General features: G+C 42.5%; 1 long non-coding RNA gene across 1 annotated transcript in view; it reads left to right on the top strand.

Moving 5' to 3' along the window:
- Window positions 1-22789, top strand: part of LOC138065973 (uncharacterized) — a 182261-nt gene that overhangs the window by 154207 nt on the left and 5265 nt on the right. Inside the window, exons 4-5 of the long non-coding RNA XR_011139051.1 lie at window positions 15150-15277; window positions 19492-19660. This is a non-coding gene — a long non-coding RNA (uncharacterized lncRNA). The remainder of the gene's footprint in view (window positions 1-15149; window positions 15278-19491; window positions 19661-22789) is intronic.

Here is a 22789-nt window from a genome sequence, read left to right as displayed (position 1 = left end):
CGTGATAAACGTAGCTGCATGGCTCCCTACAGTGTGTAATGGCCTGGGTTACCTGCCTCTTGCGAGCCCTTCCACTTTCCTCAAGAGTCAGCTGCAGGTCATGACAGTGGGGAATGTACTTTACTCCACATCTCTAGGGAATGTTATAATGATAATTTTCAGCCTCAGTAATTGGTTTTACAATCTGTAGGTAATTTCCAAAGGGAAAAAAAGTTTAGAAATATTAAAGTATTTAAAAGAAATAAAAGTTAGCCTTGACATGTGGAGAATCCACAAAGGAAGGGAAGAAGCATCATGGCAGGCTTTGCCAAGGTTGCCTGTGGCTCAGTGCAGAATCATAGCAGTTAGCAATAGCAGCAGCTAATGTAAGGCCAAGTGTTATGTTTTCTCCACTTCCATTCTTTACCTCTGTGTTGTGCAAATAGAAGTGGATAAGATGTAGATAAAAAGCAAGGCAAATATGTCCCATTATCATCTTCATATTCTAGGCCAAAGCCCACAACAGCTGTGGAGTCCACACTGTGGGCGTTCACATCCAACAGCTGTCTGCTACCCACGACCTCACTCGCCAGATCACTGTGCAGACAACTGGAAGGGGCAGCATTTACCGCTGCCTTGCAATGAGGCTGTGTTTGACGATTGTTGTTAGCAATTCTCTGCGCTTGGTGTGAAGTTCAGCTGAAGCTGTCTTTTCAAGTTTTTTTGTATTAATGCAGGTAAGGGAAAAAACAAAACAAATCAAGTAGATTCTTTTTCTGCAGATAGAGAGCCGATCAACTAACACTAGTAGTTGCCAAGCAGGTGTATATACCTCAGAGGTGATACCAGTGTGGAGAGAAGCTGCCAATGTTGCTAGTTTGTATGTATTTTTAGTATTTTCCATGTAATTAATTAAGGATAGGCACTTTTCCGTGCACATGAAATTTCCTTTCATAAACTGGTGAATTTTTTCCACAGACTGAAGGCCAATTCTGATCTCACTTACACCTGTATAAACCTGGACTAACTCCACTGGAGCCTGCCTGTATAATCTAATCTGCCTGTTCTCAAGCGTGCCAGGCATTAGGGACCCCTGCTTATCCCTGGATTTAAACTGGTGTTGCTAGGCTCAGGCTTACCATGTCCTACCCTTCATATATTATTTACCAGCCAGAATGATGTTAGGTGATTTGCACTCTGAAATAATCATCACTTGGGCAGCAAGATGATGGATAGGTGGAGGGAAAGCAGATGGTATAAAAGATTAATCAAAAAGTGAGAGTCCGTGCCATTGTCAGTCCAGAGCTAAAGATCCTCTTGGGTGTGAAAAATGCTATAATAATGGTGAGGTATTTGTCTCCTGAATTTGTGCTATCACTAGGAAATTCTTCCACATCTAATGGGTCTGAAAAGCCTGGCAGCTTTTTCAGGAAAGCTAATGGTTGACTTCTGCTGCCAACAGGCCTTCCGCACATGCACAGCCAACCCAGGACAGCTCAGCCTCAGCCACATGCTCTAGCATATGTTGCCTTGTATTCTTTTCCTCCCTCGTGTACAGTTTGCCCAGCCATGAACACAATCACCACCACCTCTCCCTGTTATCCCTTTCTGTCCTTTCCCATGAATTATCACGATGTTGTCAACCCACAAACCCCCTCTCCCACCTCTCAACTTCGTCACTAACCAAGCGTGTCAGTCCTTCTCCATGTCCCACCAAACCTCTCTCTTCTGGATAGAGCAGGCTTTAATGCTATTGTGGTAGCTACTGCTTTACTCCCATCTAGCAATAACTACTTCTCAATTTTTCTTGCAGCCAGATCTCCTTCTTCCAAAGATGCTTCACCTTTCCCATTTGCATTCCCTTTCTCTGGTCATTTTTGTTTTACTCTAGCTTCTTCTTGATTCATGTTTCTCCTTGGAAACTTCAGGCCCCCCTTGAAGATACACCAAGAGCAGTCAAGCGTAAGCAAACATCATGAGTTTTGCTGCCCCAAAGATGACAGGCTGGAGCCAGAACCAGGCAAAAGGAAGGAAGGATTGGGATTAGGGTGAGGAATTAGGGAGCCAGCCCCAAAGAAGCAGCCTTGCTACTGCCACTATCAAAAGTGACATAGAGACAGAGGCGGATGCTGCGAAGTGAGGCTACTTCCAAGCCTCCGCACCCAGTGCCTGAACCACCGCCTTATGCACCATAGCCTTGCTCCATGACCAGCCTGACTGCCCGGGCTCTGGCGAACCTTGCAGCAGTCACTTTTTCTGCTGTAACCCACCCCAACCCCAGTAGCCTGGCCCTGGGCTGCTGCCTATTTTCCCTATGACTGGAACTGGCTGTGGGATTAGGCAGGACCGGGGAGAACTGCTGAAATCAGTAATAAGAAAAAGCTGTAAGGCAATAAATAGCACAGCAATGTGCTACACTAGACTCAGCCAGTGGGGGCTGAGCATGGAAAAACAGAGGAGAGAGGGAGGTATGGATCTCAGACCTATGGACCTGACTATTAACTCACCAGCGAGCATTGCAGCTGCCTTTTGTGCTCCACTGGGGCCATGAGAGTCTCCTGCATTGCTCTGGACATCACTCTCCCTTCAGTCACTCTCATGCAGCCTCATCGCTGTGGCACGCTTGGCTTGTGTTCAAAGGCTGTATTCGCAGCACGAAGTGCAATAAACTTAAGATCATTACCTGTATTGGGCCACTCTTTGCAACTCTGTTGGAGCTGATAGGTATTAGTATGAGCCAGAAATGACTACGCCTCAAATTTGTTTTAAATTAAAGCTTCAATTTTGCAGGAGCTTTTTATTGCCCCAGGCAAGAAGAGGGGTGGAATGACGTTCCACCCATCCAACATAAACTTGAGTCAGGCAAAGCCCACCCCATGCTGGCTGTACAATTCTTTTGTGGCGCTTCCTGTTCAGCTATTTAATTTGGTTGCCATTGGCCAGCTTTAAAACCTAGGTTTTAATCTACTGTGTATTGGTGTAGCTCCACTTGAAATGTGGTTTTCAACCTGTGGTCTGTAGATCCCTAGGGGCTCTGTAGGCTGTTTTGAAGGAGTCTGCAAAGGTAACTAAGAAAAGCAAACTCTACTGTCAATAGGCTTAAGTTGCCAATATACAGGCCTGTACCTCCACTGCAACTGTTTTGGGGTGCCAAAAAATGAAAATGGCTGAAAACCACAAAAAGAGAGCTGTTTTATATTAGCTGAGAATCTATCCCTGCCTATTCATTAAGTAAAAAATTAGTTTTGAGGAGCTGATGAGGGAATAGAAAGCAAACATTATAGCCTAGTCTCAGACTTCTCTGTGTATTTTCTAATGGATTTTGAAAGTAGCCTAAAATGCTGTCGCATGCACTGTATATCTGCACGTAAGCTGGCCTGGCTATAGAGTAGGAGAGAGTAAATTGCAATCGGAGTCATTTTAGCACAATATTTTTGAAAATAGGTATTCTGAATATTGCTTCAGGAGGCCCAAATCCATCTCTCTTAAATGAAAAATGAGTATTTGAAGTAATGCTTTAATATGGTTTTACATAACATAACCTCAGCTAAAAAAAATGCATATAACCTCTTACTAACTTCAAAGCCGCAAAAGACCTTTCATTCAATTCCAGTAGTGTCACATTGATTTATCTTGTTCTGAGCTCCAAAATTTGTGTATATTGTATAAGTATATGCAAACATGTTCTATGGAGTATTTAATTTTTTCTTCTCTTAGAAGTGGCTGGAAAATGTATATATTGTTTCACTAAGGATTTCAAGACTTAGTGTTTTTCTGTGCAGCAACAAAACCTGAAAAATGTATCCCCTGCCCCACCCTCCAAGAAACTTCAGGGTGTATGAAAATTCAGGGTATCTGAAGACAACAGTTTCTGCTAACACTTTCAAATGGAAAAATTAATTTTTTTTGCTTTTGCAAAAGCAACTGGAATATTATATGAGTAACAAAAACTGATATACCCTGCCAGATGAGGGGAAAGTGAGTGAGGCTCTTACAAAGTGAAGCCTATTTTGTAGCAGAGATTCCATGCATTTTCCATCTTTAACTTTTCCCCTTCTTGAATATTTACCATGTGCAAACAACATGTGTTTTGTATAGATTTAACCATACCATATTCTTACATAGATTACCTATGTGTAGCGAGTGCAGCCTATGATAAAAAGCAGGGATTTGTGTTAGTTCATATCAACATATGATCTCAGCAGTATGTAAAACATATGCTACTTACCATAGCATTTGCATGTGCATTCATATGTTTTTGTTCCACTTGGGTTATCTCAGAGCCTTAGGGGCTACCCCATTTGCAAATGATTGACTTAGATGGATGCAAAACCACCATATGTAAATATAATTGTGGAGGTAAGGCGGGGGTATACTTCAAAAATATAGATTATCTTACTCCTTATTTGTTAATTCAGTGCCTGCATGTATGTTTATGTGCATATGTTGCTGTCATATATTTCCCTAGATTCACTTGCAGGACAGTAACAAAGCTGCATCTTGCATCACCATGTAAGACAGCTCAAATCAGGGAATCTAATTTTCTGCTACCTGAAATACAAGTGGGAATCCCTATTTTCCTCTCCCTGCACTCTGACTTCTTCCACTGTCGTATGTGTACCTACAAGCTAATTTCCCCATTATGAACTGGACCATCCATGCCACACATGAATATAGACTTTTTAAGGTTACAATGAGGAAAACTCGTGGTATTTTCTCTTCATGGAGCAGAAGCACTGACATTTCATAAGTTATTCATGCTCATTGCCCTCAGGGATCCATTTTTACAAGCTAGAGAGATATATTGGGTGCCTGCCTATCTCTTATGCCTGCCTATCATATGGTCCCCATAACCATAATTGTATCCCAATTTATAGTGTATCATCGTCTTATGCTTCTGTTTCTATCCCCAGTTTTCTCAGGACAAACAAGGCCCTGGGGAACACGAGCTGGTTGCCCCGTGCCTAAAGAAGTTCAGCTTGGCTCTTGGAAGTCCTACACTAGTGCTATAGGCTGTTGGACCTTTGCTACCCTCCATGGCAGTGCGTGTAAAATATCTCCTGTCAAACACACAACCAAGAGAAATCAGCAGAGCTTGGCTGCCATAGCTCCAACTTGAAACACCGTCCCTGTCATTAGGCCCTATCTTTTTCCTTGAGGGACGGTGCAGCGTTCAATTTGCCCAATTCAGCTTTTGTCTCCCCTTCAGCTGCCACTGAAATTTGCATGTTGGTACTGGGCAAGGGATGGGTGACAAGTTTTAACAGCGTCATCACTGGACAGAGAGATACTGGTATCAATCAGGTTCATTTGGTTTGATTTGCGTTTTTTAACAACCTGAATACATTAGGCAAAACCAATATATGCTCGGGTGCCCCTTACTTAATCTATAGTACATGCTATGTGCATCATTCCCTGTGCTTTGTTTATCATCAGATTTGCCTGCTTGTCTAACTCCGCTGTGGATGTCCAGCTTCCAATTTATACAGAGCAGAGATGTACTAGTTATCTCTGAGTGTAGCTCGGCTGCTCCTGTGGAAAACACTCTGGGGAAAGCTGTGGATGCACTGTTGAATTAATCAGAAGGAGGAAGTGTTCTTGGAAGACGCAGCACTTCCTCTTATGCAGGATAAGACATGGCCAGATGCCAAGGGTGGGGAGCAGGGGCATGATTAAAGATCTAGATAAAGGAGGAAGTGCTTTTCCCTGTAAAGATGAAGCATTTTCCTAAAATTTGATATCTTACACTGCTTGGAAATTATCAGTTCCACCCTTTTTTGTTTTATCTTTTGCTTCAGTTGCAGATTTTCCCTCTTGCTCAGCAGTCCAGCCAGTAGAAACGCAATTTCCTTCCTCTTTGAAGCTTGCAGATGCTACATTCAGACAACGGCAAATGAAGGAAGAGTGCAGACCATGCCCATTTTTGGCTGCAATTTGTCCCCAAGTAGGGATGACGGAGAAGAACAGCATGAACCTTTCCAACTTTATTCTTGGTATTACACCGCTGGTGTCATCAGAATTTGTTCCACGCTTAAATTTAGCCTCATCACAATATTTGCTGAAGATCAATAATTCACAGATGTGCATATGTGTGTGTACACACACACACACACAGAGTGATTTATGGAGATAGTAGTGTTTAATGACTCCAATCACTACCAGGTGTTCAAGGGTAATAGGGTTACAGCCCATCTGATATTTATACAGCAGTATGACAAGAGTCCTCCTAGCCCACAGTGTAAATTCATTTGACTTTGTATCTATATGACTGTAGATCTAATGACGATGCCTTTTCCCACCCACCCCCCATTGCCTTGTTCTCTCTGCCTGCCCGGATACATTTCCTTTCATTTTCATGCAGAGTATGTCACTGTTTCATAACTCAGTAAATCAGTTCGTTCCTTTGATTCCTCCCACCAGCACAGCTGTACATCAGAGCAGAGTCCCATGTACCCTAGAGTGGGATGCCTGCCGTGGCAAATGAACAAGGAAGCCACTGGAGTTCTGTACTTCTATTTACTTAGCCTCCATGTAAAAACACATATAGATATTTTTGTTAAACATCCAGACATCCGCCGGAGCTAGTATTGTTTTCATTGATTGCTGCCACTGGAGCTCTGGAGACAGCAGTACTGATCCATATGGAAACAAGGTTTCCATAAATCTGTCAGACTTGAATTCTCTTGCAGAGCCTCATCCGGTCGCTTACTCCTATTTTCTTTTCCTCGTTTTCAGTTCCTGATTGAGTCGAGTTCAAACAAGCCGGTTATTTAGCAGTGCCCTTGAAATAAAGGTCTAATTTAATTGTGCCTCTGAAATCCTGGGAACATAAGGTTTCCTCATGCACTCAGGAAAAGTATATTCACAGGTACACACGCATATGCTGTCCCACATCCTCTGGCACACACCGTGGTAGAGCTCCCTGGCATACCTCTTTTTAGCATGCGGGGGCTGAGTGCTTTTCAAAGCCAGGGATTAGACTCTTTCTTCTGTTAAGGAGTGGCTATTAGCATTTGATGCCTTCTGTCCTGCCTGCTGCTTTTATGCTCTGTTGGCGCTGTTTCAGAAATGACATTATCATGGGATTGAGCAGCTCCGGGGATTGAAAATGGGCTGCGGAGTTTTTCACCTCTGGGTCAGGAGTTCATCTCTGACCTGGGCTAACACTTGCTGAATGTCATTAGCATCTGAAATGAGCTAGGGATCTTCTCTCCCATCCCTAGCAAACATGTATCCCGTTCCTCCCCAACACAAAAGTTTGCTTTGCCAGGCACCCTCCAAGGGTACTGTGAAGACGCCCACAGCTAGAAAATGTCCTTTTGGAGACAGAGTCAATATAGATTGGCCAGGTATTGTGTGCCTAATGTGCAGACATTCTCAGCTGTTTTCCCTTCTCTGCCTGTGACCAGCACCAAAGTTACTTACCTTGAAGGTAACCCCGAGGAATGGAGGGGAAGCCTCGTAGTGACATTGCTGAGGGACACTGCAAAGGGTGTGGAACTGCGCTAGACTGAGAGGGTTGTTCATAAGCAGAGGTATTTGAAAGTTAAATAGAATGTCTATGCCCGAAAAAGCAAGTTCCTTTTTTTCTGAGGAAGGGTATCATCATGAATGAGAAGTAAATGGGACACTGATTTGTTTTCACCTTTGGGGATCAGAAGGTGATGGGGTGATATGAATCAAAAAGGGTTTTCTCATTCAGCTAGAGCAAACTATGTGTAAGAGAATTTACTTTCCATATGATGCAAGATGCTACATAGATACCACATGCCTGACCTGCTCTAAAACCATCTGTCATCAGCTCTAGGCAGCATCCATTTATCTTGGTGGAACAGCTCCTATGGCTGGTTTAGTGGCCTGTATGTTTATGTTCATAAGCCTAATAGTGCTGCAGCTGGCTTAACTAGCTTATTAGCATTGTTTATTGTACTTTGTTGTTTAATCGGGAATGCTGACAAGCAATCTAAAAATTAGTGACTTTTCAAAGTCTCTCTTGTAAGAGTATGGCATTGACATGGAAGTACAAAATAGAGACTTGCAAAGATACAGCCAGTGACTCTGTCCTTCACTCCTACCGTTATCTCTGTACTTTTCCTCTCCAGAACACAAAGCAGCCTTTGAACTTGTCAGCTGTAATGGTTTTATTATATGATCTTATTATATTAGAAGCCAGGTTATTGATTTCATTTCTACAAAATGTTTACATTTTGGGTTCCCTTCTCCTAGGAAAGCCAGTACATTCTGCTGGCACCCAGTCCTACTATTATTCTGCCCCCCTCCTCTCCTAGACGCTAAGTATTGAATCCAGAGCCCTGCGTCCATTGTGGCCGACGTCTGCGGCCCGCGTCTGTGGCCATATCTGTGTGTGGGGACTTACTGTGTATAGCGTGTCATTAAACCTCTTGTCGTTCTATGAATCAGCTGTAGGAGAGCAGAGTGCTTAAGAAACTGCTCGAAAGCAACCATGTTGTTAATTCCTGGCACGCAAGAACAAAAGGGGAGTCAGAATCCCAAAGACCTTCTTCAGGCTGTGTCACACATGACCGTACATGGTATTGCTACCCAGGCAACACAGTGGCTATTTGTCTTCCTGATGCCTCTTTCCTTAATACCCTCTCCATGTGCAATATTTTTCTCCCTCCTTAGTTGCCATGCTACTATTCTTTCCTTTTTATTCCTTGTTAAAGAGTCAGTTCTCCTGTGATTTCCTCAGGAAATGGAACAAACTTGAGCAAGTTCTCGAGTCCTCTGCCCACCCCCTTTCCCTGTCTGTATTCTGCACGTCTGCCTATTAGATTATAAGTGATTTGTAGAGAAGCTTAGCTTTAGCTGGTATCTTGTACATTGTCAGCTCCATTGTCATCAGTAAATGCACACTTTACACAGGCTTCTTGCTTTCTTCTTTTCCTTTTAAAAATGAAAAATCCCTTGAAGCTCTAAAATAAAACTACAAATCCACAAAGGTTTAACTGTGGTGCCTTAAACAGGTGCTTTATCCACTGTGCTGTTTGAACTGTGGATACTAGCATTTGTGACAATCTAACAGGGATGCTTTGTCTGCTGGAGAAAGCCTAATTGCTCTCCATGACAGCAAATAAATCCATGGAGATTTTCAAGTTCAAATTTGGACTTCAAACTAGCTGTGTTGTACATTGTACAACACTCTCTCCACAACACAGATTTGTACACACATCCATTTTTTTGTGATATCTTATTGTGTCCTGGACAAATGAGACATTGTCTCTTTTTATTAATATTTATTTATTTGATCTCTCTAATTTGGGCACCTGTTGAAAGAACACTTATGTGTGCAAAAATAGAGAGCAGGTGTTCTACACTATGGCATAACTGCATGAATTTGGTATGACCAGAGAGGAAAGGCTGGTTTATCCATCAGAATATCAATGTTAATTTTGGAAGATATGCTCCACTTCAGCCTTTCTGTATGAATATGAAAAAAAATCTTTATTCATGACGTGTCCTGAGCACCTTGATAAGAATTAAGTTAAGTTTCTATGAAGTTTGGAATATTTGGGCTTTAGTCTCTCTGCCAAAGTTCCCTCATGAAAAGCAAAATAGCACTCTCGTCAGAGAGGTGTCATGAGCACAAACACACTGTAAAAGTTTAGGAGGCATTCAGATATTACGTAATGGTAGTCCCTATATAAGCATCCAGACAGGCAAGCAAGGGTTTTCTTTTCACTGAGAACAGCGTCACCCCACTCACACATGGTCCTGGTGGCCCTGGCCCTGGGGAGGATGGATCTCACAGGAGAAGCCACAGTGTTCAGAGATGCGAGGCAGCTCAGAGCAGAGAAGGGCAGCTTTCTTCATCCAGTGTGAATTTGTTTCCTGATCGACCATTAGCGTTTTACAGTGAAAATCAGTTATTGCACCAGGGCAATGCTTTGTTTTAAAGGATCCCCGAATGCTGCTGATTTAGGGTCATTTTGGAAGAGCAGTTTGCAAGACTGTATTTAGACAGCACAGCTCCGTATTGAAGCTGAGCAGATATAAGACAGTATCTTAACTGTTGGGCTGCCACTTTAAGGCATTGGATGGTCCAAGGCTACAGCAGGAACCTGACAATCTGAAGATCTGGGCTTTGTCTTTAGCTTGCAGTAGAACAGAGATGACCCTGGGAAAGTCTCTTAATATTTCTTTCTCTGCATGAGCAAATCTACATCATCTCCAAAAACGGTGGGAGGGTAATGGTGGCCCCGGGTGTGGGTTTTGCACAGAGTTTGTGCAGAGCTCACCCAGGATTCAGCCTGCTGTAAATTTTCACGTCAAGAAATTTGGTTTTATTGTAGAACAGATGAACACAACCCACAGGCACTGTCATCATTTTTGAGCAAATGCATAGGCTTGTCTCTTGAAGGAAGGGAGCATTTCCAGTTTGCTGAGGTGTGTGGAGTGTTAAAGGTCTGACACGCAGAGAGCTTGCCCTGCTAATGGATCAGGATTTTTATAGACAGAAGGGATATGCTGTAGTCAGAGTGGTAAATCTGTAATGACAGACGTTTGTTCTATATTTGTGAATGACCTGATTTGGCATGCGTGCAGTTCATTCTACTGACAATAATGGAAACATGGTGTAAGACAGACAGAGAAATAAAGCTGTGGTTAAAGTGAAGCTATAAATTTATAAGTGTTTGGTTTAAAGTATTTTCCCCACCTTAATTTCTCGCCTTGTTAAAAAAAAAATGCCTGCGTTTGAATAGTCTTTGAAAAGCTTTCAGCTTTCCTCCTCCTTTTTTCCTCCTCCTTCACCTCCCTTCTAAGCTCCAGAGATGAGTTTAAGACATCTGTCAAAGCTGTGGTAACGGATTTCTCCTGATTTGCGAGGACCTTGGAATCTGTTAGAGCACCCCCCACCCCGGCTGCCTCCCTCCCGGAGCTGTGCCGTGTCCGTCCCTTGGAGAAGAGAGGCAGGCAGTACCCTGAGCCGGAGCACTTTGTCCTAATGTTAATTCGTCACCGAACTGGAGAGAGGAGGGGATGGTTTCCTAACAAAAAGAGAGAGTTTGGAGGGGAAAATGCTGGAAACTTAGGAAACATTAGCAGAGGCTGTAATGCCCTCAAAGAAGAGCCCTTCTTGCTTTCTGCTCTACATTTTTTCTCCCTCTTTCCCTCCCTCCTTCAGGAAAAATTCCTAAACTGCTTTGGCTTGGTACCAACTATTCCTTTGGCTTTCCAGCCAGAAAAGCTCACTGGGGATGAAGAAATTGCCGTACACAATGGTTCTGAGAACTAATAACACATGCATGCAGTCCAGCCTTGAATTATGTGAAATATGGTGCATAGCTTTCGATCCTGTTTTGTCACAGGCCTTGACTGCTTAAAAGCCTTCCAGCCCCTTTCCCTCCTCTGTTACCTCCCAAAATAAAATAAATCCCACGCGTTTGCTCTCAACTTTCAGCATGTGCGACCGTAATTGTGCCTCGGATGCTGGCAGCACGCCCGATCCGTCAGCCTCACCCGGGGATGGGGAAGGAGTGGGGGAAGGATGCCTGGCGGATCTGCTTTACCAGGAGGGGACGTGGGGGCCGCGGGACCAGGATGCCGGTGCTGCCGGCCACGCCAGCGAGTGGGAGGGCAGGATGCTCCTCGCTCGCCCTGGGACAAGAGAGGGCAGAGAGGGAGAGCATGCGGCAATCTACTTCCTCGACTGCTTTCTTCTGGGGAAACTGCTTGGGGCCAGTGGGTATAACTAGCAGCAATTAGTTAAATGAAGGGGCCAGCTACAAGTGGATCAATTACATTGGTGTATTGCATTCTAGCAGCTTATAATGCTTTTACCTGTGTTAGTACAGATGGATCTTCCTGCAGTAAATGAAGACACTCTGCATTAGTCACGCTGCTGAATCAAATAAAGTATGGGGCTGGCTTTGCAAGCAAGACAAACCTACTCAGAATCTGTCCCTTTTTACATGCTCCCTGGCATGACTATTTACATTAGCTAAAACAAATAAAAGCGTGGATTGTATGGATCTCCAGACAGCCTAACGCTTTGAAGTTGTACAGTGTCTAGCAGAACAGTTATATGTCCTGATTATGACCTCTAGGAGCTGAAGTGATAGAAAAATCAGTGTCATTCAGGAAGAACTTACCCTGGAAAGGCAAGCCATAGAACTTAATTGCTGGAAATAATTTAAACTTGAAGTAAGCAAAATTCCAGAAAAATCTACCAGCAATAGCAGGCATACACACGTGAAGGTAGCATCTTCCTCTGGTTCTTAAGACACTCAGTGGCAATGCCTTATGGGAGCCTTATGCTGAGATCAGCAGAGAAATAATTAGCAACTCTTATCATGAAGCTTCACTACCTACACCACCTGAGTCCTTCAGATCCATGTTACTGAGCTGCTACTTCCTTAAGCTGACTCCTGTATCGGCTTACCTGGTGGGCCCATATTCCCCCTCAGATTGTCCTCAAAAATTAGGTAGAGGAATGAGCATGTAGTCTAACACTACAGCTAGCAAGGACTGAGTGTGCACGTTAAGGTTGTTGCATTCATCAAAAGAGGAATGGCAGGAGAGGTGCTGGGATGGTGCTTGCCAAAACTTTCAACTAAACATGGCTCAGTAACTTTTTCATGCCCCTGCTAGCAGGATGAAGGCTTAAATCCACAGCACGTATATTAATGATGTACATGTCTGTTATCATCCCTGGTTTCATTTTCCCTTATTTTACTCTGCAGTAGCCCCTAGGTGTAGTCAAGGACACTGTTATGCCAGTCACTGAAAAAACAAAATGTAGTTCCTGGCTGCGTAAGGGAATATCTTTTTGACCCCATGAAGACAGCCAAGCAGGGGAAGAGATTGCTCACAGCAGCTGTGCATTCTTCATCCTTGGAGGTTTTCAAGACCCAACCAGATAAAGCCTTGAGCAAACAGGACTGATCCCATAGCTGTCCCTGCTTTGAGCAGGAGGTTAGACCAGAGACCTGCTGAGGTCCCTTCTGCCCTGAATTATCCCATGATCTCTATATCTTTTCTTTCATGTTAAAAAAACAACACTGCTCTACCTATCTATAGGCAGGTACCTGCCTATCAGGTAACTTGCTGATGTCATTTTCTCCCCTGCACGGCCTTCTGAAAGAAATATTATGCGTATGAATGTAGGCAGTCTTAGTTTCTTCTCAGTTGCATCTTAGTGACCAGGGCAGATCAACAGTAATTGTGAATCTTTATTACGAATAATATTTGTTAGTGGTTTAGCACTTTTTCCTTAAGCTCATTAAATCATTACTCACTGTTCAGTCATGCCCTCGGTGCTTGAACAGAGTGATGGAATACAGCAAAGGATTTTTTTTTTGTGAGCAGCCTTTTTGTTTTGCCTGATGACGTTATTTTCTTTCCTCACAGACACGTAGTTCCTCCATTCTTAACCCTCCCTCCTCCTCGCTCTCCTCTCTCCCCCAGATGCCCTCAGTGCCTGGGATGATGGTTCGAGGGCTGCTGGCAGTCTGTTGCCTGTTTCAAATCAAGGACTTTAATCACAGCATGATGCCATCATGTGAGCAAATACGATATTGATGGTGTTTGCTAATATATTGTTTTTTTAAATGAAAATGTTAAAAATAAATCATTTAGGGGATTTTTACGTATTAATGCTTAGTAGTCTGAATATGTGCTAACACTTTTTGCATTTGGAATGCTTAATTGATAAGATTATGCTGATCTATAAGATCTATAATTAACTGATAAACATTAAAACATTAACCGATAAAGATTTATAATGGTCCTGAGGAAAATGATAAGAGTTCCCCCTCTCTGCTGCACTCTTTTAATAAGAAGTGATAAAGGAAGAAAAATAGGAATATGGCATTTAGTGCTGTGTAAATGTAACTTGCTTTATTATGCCATTGCTGAAATACGGTAATGAAACTTCACACAGGCAATCCTTTTTTTCCTTTTTTCTTTCTTTCTTTCCTTTTTTTTTTTTTTTTTTGAGAGAGAGAGAGCAAGAGAAAGAGAGAAGTTAATTTCAGCTTAATTGTAATATTCTGGTTTCCGGGAAACCATCCAGGACCAAGCATTGCCATAACGAAGGATCAAAGCAGATAGCTAGCTTTCCTTCTGTATTCTTCATCTAGAACTTGATAGAAGCACACCTTGCATAACAAAAGATCAGAGATTAAGGCTGTGGAGTATGTCTTCATGAGACTAAAAATTTGCTCACAGATGAGGAAGTCCTTCAAAGTCTATCTAAAGGTTGTATGTGACATGAACCACAGTAATTCTACAGACAGAGCAGAGCGATTGAATAGATTTTCCTACCAAATCAAGAGAAGAATTAGAGCCAAATCCACCCACCAGAGGGAATTCAGTGGAAACACCTGCCACTGACACTGGCTATGGGCTTGGTCTATCCCATCCTGGATCAGCTAGACCTTGCTGGCTCTTTGTTAAGGGGGCTCCATCCTTCAACACCAAAAGGTCAAGGGCTTGGTTTGTTCATTGCTCTCTCCTTGCTCTCAATGTTACACCGACAACTTCCATATTCTTGCACCAGTTCTGAATCCAACCTACATTTTTAAATATATCTGGTATGCAATAGTCTTAAACCACTGATGTTTTCCTTTTCTTAGTTTTCTTATTTAAGGTTGTTCAATATAGATAGATCAAACCTCTCGAAATAGTACTCCTGCAGAACAGTACTAAGACGTAATGATCAGTACAATCCTAATGACGTTGCTCCTTTAGCCTGTCTGCCTTATGTATTTGCAATGTTGACTGTATTTATAATCACTTCTCTCAGCTGAAGGAGACAGTAATTATTAGTACTGTACTGGCTGTTTACCAGGTTTTCCCTAACAGCTGTGTCTATTGCTGTAATAACCTACTTTTGAGCTGAGGATTTTGCATTCATTTAGGCGAGCTCATTATCTTTCACTAGCTATGTTTCATAAAGAAAATGGTGCTTTCGTACTTCTAAGTACTGATACAACACTTTTGAGCTGACTACACTGCAAAAGGAAGGTCAATGCAATCATCAGGGACTCAGATATTTTTGAAGAGAGACGTACCCCACACAGAGTATGTATCTTGTAAGGAAATGGGATTGTGTTGTTACAGGACAGGGTCCTTTAACATGCTAGCGGAGAACCAATATGGTTTTAACATCCTAGGACATGCTGCTGCCAATTTCTTTTTTCTCCCAGAAGGTGAGAACAGGCATCTACCACGTCCAGCTCTTCCCGTGCTGACAGCTGTCATCATCCTCCTCTCTTCCGCGGCATGGCCCTGCCAAGGAATTGTGTGGAAGGCCAGCTACATCCAGGCAAACACGGTAGGTGTTGCCCTGTCTGCCTCCGTCCTGCTTCCTCGTGTGCGAGCCGGGTCCTGGGTGTTTGCGTGCCTCTGAGGCTGGTGTGCTAAAGCTGGCCATTTCGTTTGGCAAACCCCTCCCAGGAGGTACGCTGCCTGCCTGCCATGCAGCAGGACCACATGCCGGCTGGCAGGTCTCAGCCCTTCCGAAAGGAGTCTCTGGTTATTTTTGCAATGTGAAGTGATACATGTTCCATGGGTCTCTCTGAACGCGAACTCATCAGTGAGGATGTCTAAGAAAAGGGTCATTCCTACATAGGCAGAATATAGATGTGATAATCATATGATTGTATCAAGACTGGTCGAAACTAAATTCCCCAAAAATCTGAAAACAAAACATAGATATTTTTTCTCCAGAATTTTGGCTGCTGCTGACAACCAGAACTTAAATTCCTTTTAGTTTTTTTTTAATATATACAAAGGCTCCTTTGCCTTGAAAAATAATTATGGAATGACTAATTTCACCTAGAAATATGTCTTTAAATATCTTGCTAACTGGATGATGAGCTTTTTTCAGAAATCATGTCCAAGGCAAGCAGGTACATTATCATTGATGCTCTCTACTTGAGCTTCAAAACTGCAACCTATTTGAGCATGTTCAAGTTTAGCTTTCCGTGGCTCCACGGGCTACAGTAACTTCAGCTGGAGAAATAGCTTTAGGAAATGTTGATTAAAAAAAAAAAAAGATCAGTCATACTGCTCTGCTAATTACATTGGCCATATTAATGGCACAGACTGCTCATTTTCAGGCTCTGTTGGAAAGATTACCCAGAGAGGTGTTATTCTCTCAGTACAGTGTCAGATGTCACCCTGTGGGATATTAAAACCAAGTCAAGACTGTGTTGAAAAATATTTTTTTCTGTACAGTAACGCATACAGCACTAGATCACATTAAAAAGAAATCCCTTTGCTGAAGAAATGTTAATGTGGGCTGCCAAATGGGAGAGATTTTCCATAGTTCACTGTTAATGTAAGACCTCAGCTCTTGTGGAACATGCTGTCCTCTAATGAACAGCTCTTTAATGAGACCAGAGAATCCGTGTTTCATATCTATACCAATGACAGCAAAGTTTGGAAGCTGTTGTTTCTGTTTTTCTTTCTTTTTCTTTTTAATATGAGCACTAATTGGCCTAAAATAAAACTGGGTAGAACACAACAGATTTATGATATTTTTGTGAAACAAAACCAGATCTCAGGCATTCAGAGAAACAGTCTCCCCTTTTATGAGGTAATTATGATTTAGTGTTTACTGTCTCCCTGTTGAGTCTGTGGGTTGCCTTTAAAGTGGCTCTGGGATGAATGTCAAAAATGGAATTTACAGTCAAACCTTTTCAACATGTAAAATGCAGGAGACATTTATTATTTTTCTAAGTAATATTTCTTCTGTGCTTCCACGTTGCTTTTTTCTGAAACACCTATAAATTGTCCCCAACGGACAGGTTGCTGCATCATCAGAAAATGATTATTTTGGAAGAGTTTGGGAAGGTTTCTCAGAATTTAAATATTTCTTTTATATTCTTTCTTTTAATAGCAGCAACAGTCGTTTTCCAGGGTTTACTTCCATCTTTCACTTAGAAATCAGCTTCAGTCGACTTAAAAGGATCTAAATTAAGCGTAGAAAATGAGACCTTCACACAGGCTTGCCATTAGGTTTGTTCCTTGTTTTGTTTTGGGAGAAGATTTGATGGGATATGATTTGAGTTTTGATTTCCCAGGTCAGCACGCCCAGGCACAGCAGCCCGTCTGCCTGCCGTCCCTCCTTGCAGGGGACAAGGGGTGAGCTCCAGCATGCTGCTTTTCTCTTCAGTTGCCTGCAGGTCAGAGGAAGGTCTGGGCTTCATTTTAGCTAGCGTTTCTTCCTTTTAGCCTCTCTGTCTTTACTTCCCTTTAACTCACACTCTCTTTATGGATTTTTTTTTCTTCTGTTCACGATACAAACTGTGCTAGATGCCACATCCACCACCATGGCCTTTAGTGGTGCCAGAGTAAAGGCTGGGCTGTGGGGTAACCTATGTCTGGTTGGGCAGTTCCCACCGTCGAACAGACATGCTGCCGTATAACTCACAAGTACTCCGGCCTCAGCTCAGGGTCTCGCAATATACCACAGCAAAATACTACATTCAGGGCCTGGGGCAGCAGGAGGAGGGAGGCCGAAGCCCTGTTGCACTTGTCCCCTTCACCCACTGCTCCCATCACCTCACAGCACCTTTCTGGTAATGCAGCCATGCAGCTTGGTCAACCAGCGCTTTTCCAGCAGAAAAACGAGGCAGTAACTCTCTCGCTTGCACCCTTTGCTCGTTGTCTGTTAAATTAACCTGCGTATGCAGCAGCCTGGCCTAAGCAAACCGAGCACCTCACTCTCACATCTGAGCAGCTCCTACAGAAGTCCCTCAAAAAAAACCCAACCAACGAACCAACAAAACAAAACCTGCATTGCTGATTTCACACCTACACAATTTATTTTTTAGACTCCTTTCCCCCCGGCCACCAAATTCCCAAACACAAAGGAGGATTTAGGAGTGATTTGGGAAGGGGGAATCCAAACAATGAAAAAAGTAGAAATTACAAAGAATCCCAGTAGAACGGCACTGAAGTTCGCATACGTTAGCTACAGTGCAAGAGGGATTGTGGGTTAAATGTGAATTTGGCAGGGATGCACAATGCTCGAAATATTTATTTGTGTAGTCCACCAGACTCCTTTACTTTACAATCTTTCAGCTTACAACATCCCTAAGAACAGCCCAGTGGCATCAAAAAGGTGGTTCAGCGCTAAAAGCAAATATCAATAAAATGTCCATGAAAGTTACTGTCCTTAGAGACAAGATGGACACATGATGAAGACCGGTAAATAGTGAATCTGCATCAGCTCTTGGTGTGTGTATAATGTGGATGAATCTGGCATAAGAGCAATACCCCAAAACGCTGATTCATTAAAAAACTATGCAAAAGAGGTGATTTATCCATGAAGATAGCTGGTCATATGAGGAAGCCATTGATCCAAAAAATGCTGTCAGTGCAGATGGAGGACAAAACTCAGAGCTCTGCCCCACTACTTTCTGGTATTATTTGACCAGAAACCATTGAAAATTTACACAAAATCGCTACACAAGGCAACAGTCAATATGGAGGAAGGCAGACTCTTTTGGAAACCTGTGCCACTAGAAACCTTTATCTTTTCTGAGCAGAAGCGAGCTTCAGGCTTCAAGGCAGCAAAACACAGCACAGGGTAACGCTGCAGGCAATCATTCACAAAAAAACAAGAATATTGAAGACCTGGGTGACCAGCACAGATCACATGTTCTCTGGCTTTCAAATAAAAAGGCATGGGTAATTTCCAGCATTACAAAAGACTGGTTAGTGAAGTGCATTAGCCATGAAGTTGAAGAGCATTGTCATGTGAATAACCTGGCATTTAAAGCCTGGCAGATTCTTGATAACGTACTTCACCATCCAGTTCGCCCAGGTGATTTGCATTCCGACATTCAAGTTGTGTTTTTGCCACCAACCACCACCTTGGTTACGCAACCACTAGCCCAAGAAGTAATTGCTAATTCTAGAATGTTTTATTTACAACAAACATTGATGCAATTACTTGAAGTGATGGACAAGCCAGCCAAATATTGGTTGAGTGAGTTTTGGAAGCGTTTCAACATCCGACATGTCTTGGAAAACGTTCTTGCTGTGTGGGACTTGATAGGAGCAAGACAATTAATGGTGTTTGGAAGGCAATGCGGAGTAAGTGCATTCACAGCTCCAAAGGGTCTGAGAAAAAAGATTACAATGTAGCTCAAACAGTAAGCCATGGATGAAAAGCCGGATTGGATGAAACAGAAGAGAAACATTTGGGAACTTACAGACTCATATGATGAGTTACAGGAAGTTGAACCTGTTGAAGAAGATCCAAAGGAGAAAGAGGAGAGAAAGCAATGAGAATGTGGAGTGACGAGAGCTAACAGTTAAAAGTCTTTCTCAATTGTTAGGGAAGGCATGTAGTTAATTCAGTTTGCATTGGAAATAGATCTGAACATGGACCGAAGTTTGAAAATAAAAGGAAAGATTGCCAAGGCAGTTGTAGTTCATCAAGAAATTTACAAACAAAAAAGGCAAAGTCGTTAATTCTCATGCGATTTTTTTTAAGAGTTCATTGACCTCTGGTGTTGCTTTTTCTGTTTCAAGTGGAATTCAACCTGTTACACTCGAATCTGTTTTGCCTCCCCTGTTCCTATACCATCTGTGCCTGATGATGACCTGGATGATCCTTCATTGCCATCTTCTACTACCTTCTATTAGAGTCAGTGGTATCACTGCCATCTGTCAACTTGCCCATGCAACTACATTTTTTCAGGTACATTATTACTACCTTGTGTTTATTTTTATATAATATCATCATATTATAACTAATTATTGTCTACATGCTATCATTTATTTAAAGGTATCTTTATGCATACAAGTAGGTATGGGGGCAATAGGGATTTTGGTAAAGGGGGCTGGAACACATGCCCCTTTTTTTGTGTTGAAACCACAGTTTGCAAATGCTGATTTTGCTACTACGGAATTCTCTTAAGAACATGTGTGTCAGCATCAGAAAGGGATTGCTGTGGGCTGATCCCAACCTTGGTAAGCACAACCCACCCTTACCCAGTGCTCTCAGCCACTTCTTCCTGGCAAACCATAATTATTTGAACTTTCTGGAGATGTCGATAATATGGGAGAAAAAGGATCTGTTATCCTCTCCCTATCTCCTTCCCTGTTTTGGAATGGAGGGAGAAAACTGAAGTAGCTACAGTCTTCAGTAGTTAGTTGCTTATTAAAAAAAAACAAACTCTTATTCATTTCCTTGAGAAGCTGAACTGTATTATGTAGAACTAGTTGTGGTGTATAAAGTAGTGCTAGGTATGTGTACGTAGTACATCAGTTCTTTACTTCTGAATAGACCAAAAATACCTATTTTCTGAGATTGCTGTTTTGTGCATTGATATACTCTAGGTGTATTTCTGGTCACTAAAAAGGGGGAGGTAAAAATTTGAAAGTAGAAACTATTAAAGGGTTCATTTGTAAACAAAAAGCAAGGCTATACTGCAGAAAGCTAATAATGCAGCTATTGAAAACCTTCTCGTTTCTACAGAGTTCAGGAAAATAAGCGTGACGTTCATAGATACCGCTGTGTGTATTTGTGTATAGTTGATAATGGAGCACAATGTTAAGGGCAGCAGTAAATTTGACCTGCAATATATAGGACTTAGAATGACTTAATACAAGATGCTTTGAGATAAAGTAACTCAAATTGACATGCTAACTCTAGAAAAAGCATTTCAAAGTGCAGCAGGAAAAGTCTAATTCAGACCATATTCAGACCGAAATATCCTTTCGATGATTATACTGAGATAACACATTTCATCTAATAATTTTTTTCCTTCAGTTTTTCCTAAAATGTCCCTATTCCTACATCAAGCCCAAGGCAGAGGTAGTGAGAAAAAGGAGAGGGATTATTTTCTCAGAACAGCTTTTCCTGCTGGCCTTGTCATCTGTAGCCAGAGGAGGACAGGTATGAACAGACTGGTGAAACTGGACCATGACACAGGACAAGAGTGAGTAAGGCAGGACTTTCTCCTAAAAGCTTAAGACCCTGTGCACCAACCATTTGTCAAAAATGCCAAAACTGTAGTGAGAAAAAGGAGTATCTTAGGGGCTATTTAAATAAAGGCTGCACATCTAGTTGGAAAAATGGACATCTCTGTCACGTGAATGGCCACAGAGCCGACAGCTTCAACTGCAGAACGCAACAAAGGACAGGTCCCAGAGGCAGAAGAAGTAAATGGGAGGTCACATAGCAAAATACAGCGAGTCAGAAGGGAGCTTTGGGAACCAGGTGGACTGTTCTGAGCTACACAGAAGGAGGCGGTGAACCTGACGGGGAGAAAGGGATGAAAAAGGTATACCTTTGGTCCTCTGTGTGAAGGACCATTTCAGTTAGAGCAAGCTTAAAATTTCACAATATCGTTGGAAGAATCTAAAAAATAATTGGAGTATCTGAAGCAGAAAAGGATTAGCTGACAAACAGATTTATTCAAGAACAGAGTTTACTATTATATTACTAAAACAAAAAGGAAAAGACCTTTATTAGAGGCCAAGTTAAGGCACCAATACATACTGTTTTCAGTGCTTACGGTCAACTAAGTCCAAGTAAATGAAAATTCCAGCAGAAATGCAGCAGGCTGCCCCTTTACCAAGATCTAGAAAAGCATAGGATCTTTTTTATAAAATCTTTTAACTGAGAGCAAATATCTGAATGGCTTGAATGCAGCACTGCATTAACATAACGTGTTGAGAAAGAAAAAGAGCGGGAAAGAAGGAACAAAGTCTCTATATATATCTCTCTCTCTATATATATATATATAGATATATATCTCTATATATATGTCTCTACATAACTGGAGCCAAACAATGTCATTCCTAACAAAACAAATGTTATTGCTTTTCCAATAACACTTTAGGAAGACAAGAAAAGACCTTGAGACTAATTACTTTTGATGGTTTTATTCCCCAAGCAAGCAGGGAATTAAAAAAGAAAAAAGCAGTGAACCGAATTTTAGCTTTTCATCTTTTTTTCTTGCTAAACCAGAATCTGAAAACGAAACACAGGACAGAAAACCTTCTGTGAAGCCCAAGATGCAGCATTTGGTGCTTGTAAGAAAAGCAAAAGAGAACGTCTAAGTTTGGCTTCCCTTGCTTTCTGGGGACATTTGAACCTACAGTGTGTCATTTTGTGGTGCCCTAACCATCCGGCCCTAAGCTAATTTTAAGGGTAAGGAGTTGTCCCATTTGGTGCCTGACAGTTCGCTGCCCCATGCTTGGGCGTGCTGGCCAAGGGGCTGGGGGGAGCTTTCCCTTCATCTGCCCAACCCTGGTGTGAGTGGGTCACCCTGTGCCATGTGAGCCAGCCTCAGGGAGCACCGGGGTTCACTTTGGGGGGTCCCTGGGAGGAATTGGGCGTTTCCTGCCAGCCTTTCCAGGGAACCTGGATGTGGGAAGTGGCTTCCGGGAGGAGCAATGTCTCTCGCCCCTGCTGGGCTGCTTTGGGAAAGGAGAGCTGCTGAGCAGGCTGGCAAAGGAGACAGGAGAGGAAGGTGTGCAGCCCATGAGCCCCTGCAAGGATTCCCATGTAACTGAATCCTGGTTTTTTGAGGCCTTGGGAGGAGCATTGTAGAGCATTAAAACATGCAGGAGCACCTCACCAACAGGGGAGAGGAAGGATGATTCATCACCCCAAGTACATGATCTCCACATAACATTTGGAATTAGAGTCTGGTCCGGATTGACAGGTTTGCGCCGAAGCAGGCAGTCTTTATACTCCTGGACATAAAAATAAGCGGAGCCTTAACCGTTAGGCCATATTTCATTATAACCAGGATTTGTGCATCAGTTAGGCCAAAACGAATAGGCAAATAAAGTTCTCTCTGATCCAGTAATAGGG

Source organism: Struthio camelus, chromosome 2 (assembly GCF_040807025.1).
Source record: "Struthio camelus isolate bStrCam1 chromosome 2, bStrCam1.hap1, whole genome shotgun sequence".
In the NCBI taxonomy this organism is placed as follows: domain Eukaryota; kingdom Metazoa; phylum Chordata; class Aves; order Struthioniformes; family Struthionidae; genus Struthio; species Struthio camelus.
The sequence above is the reverse complement of the archived record's forward strand: the minus strand, read 5'-3'. Positions and strand labels throughout refer to the sequence as shown.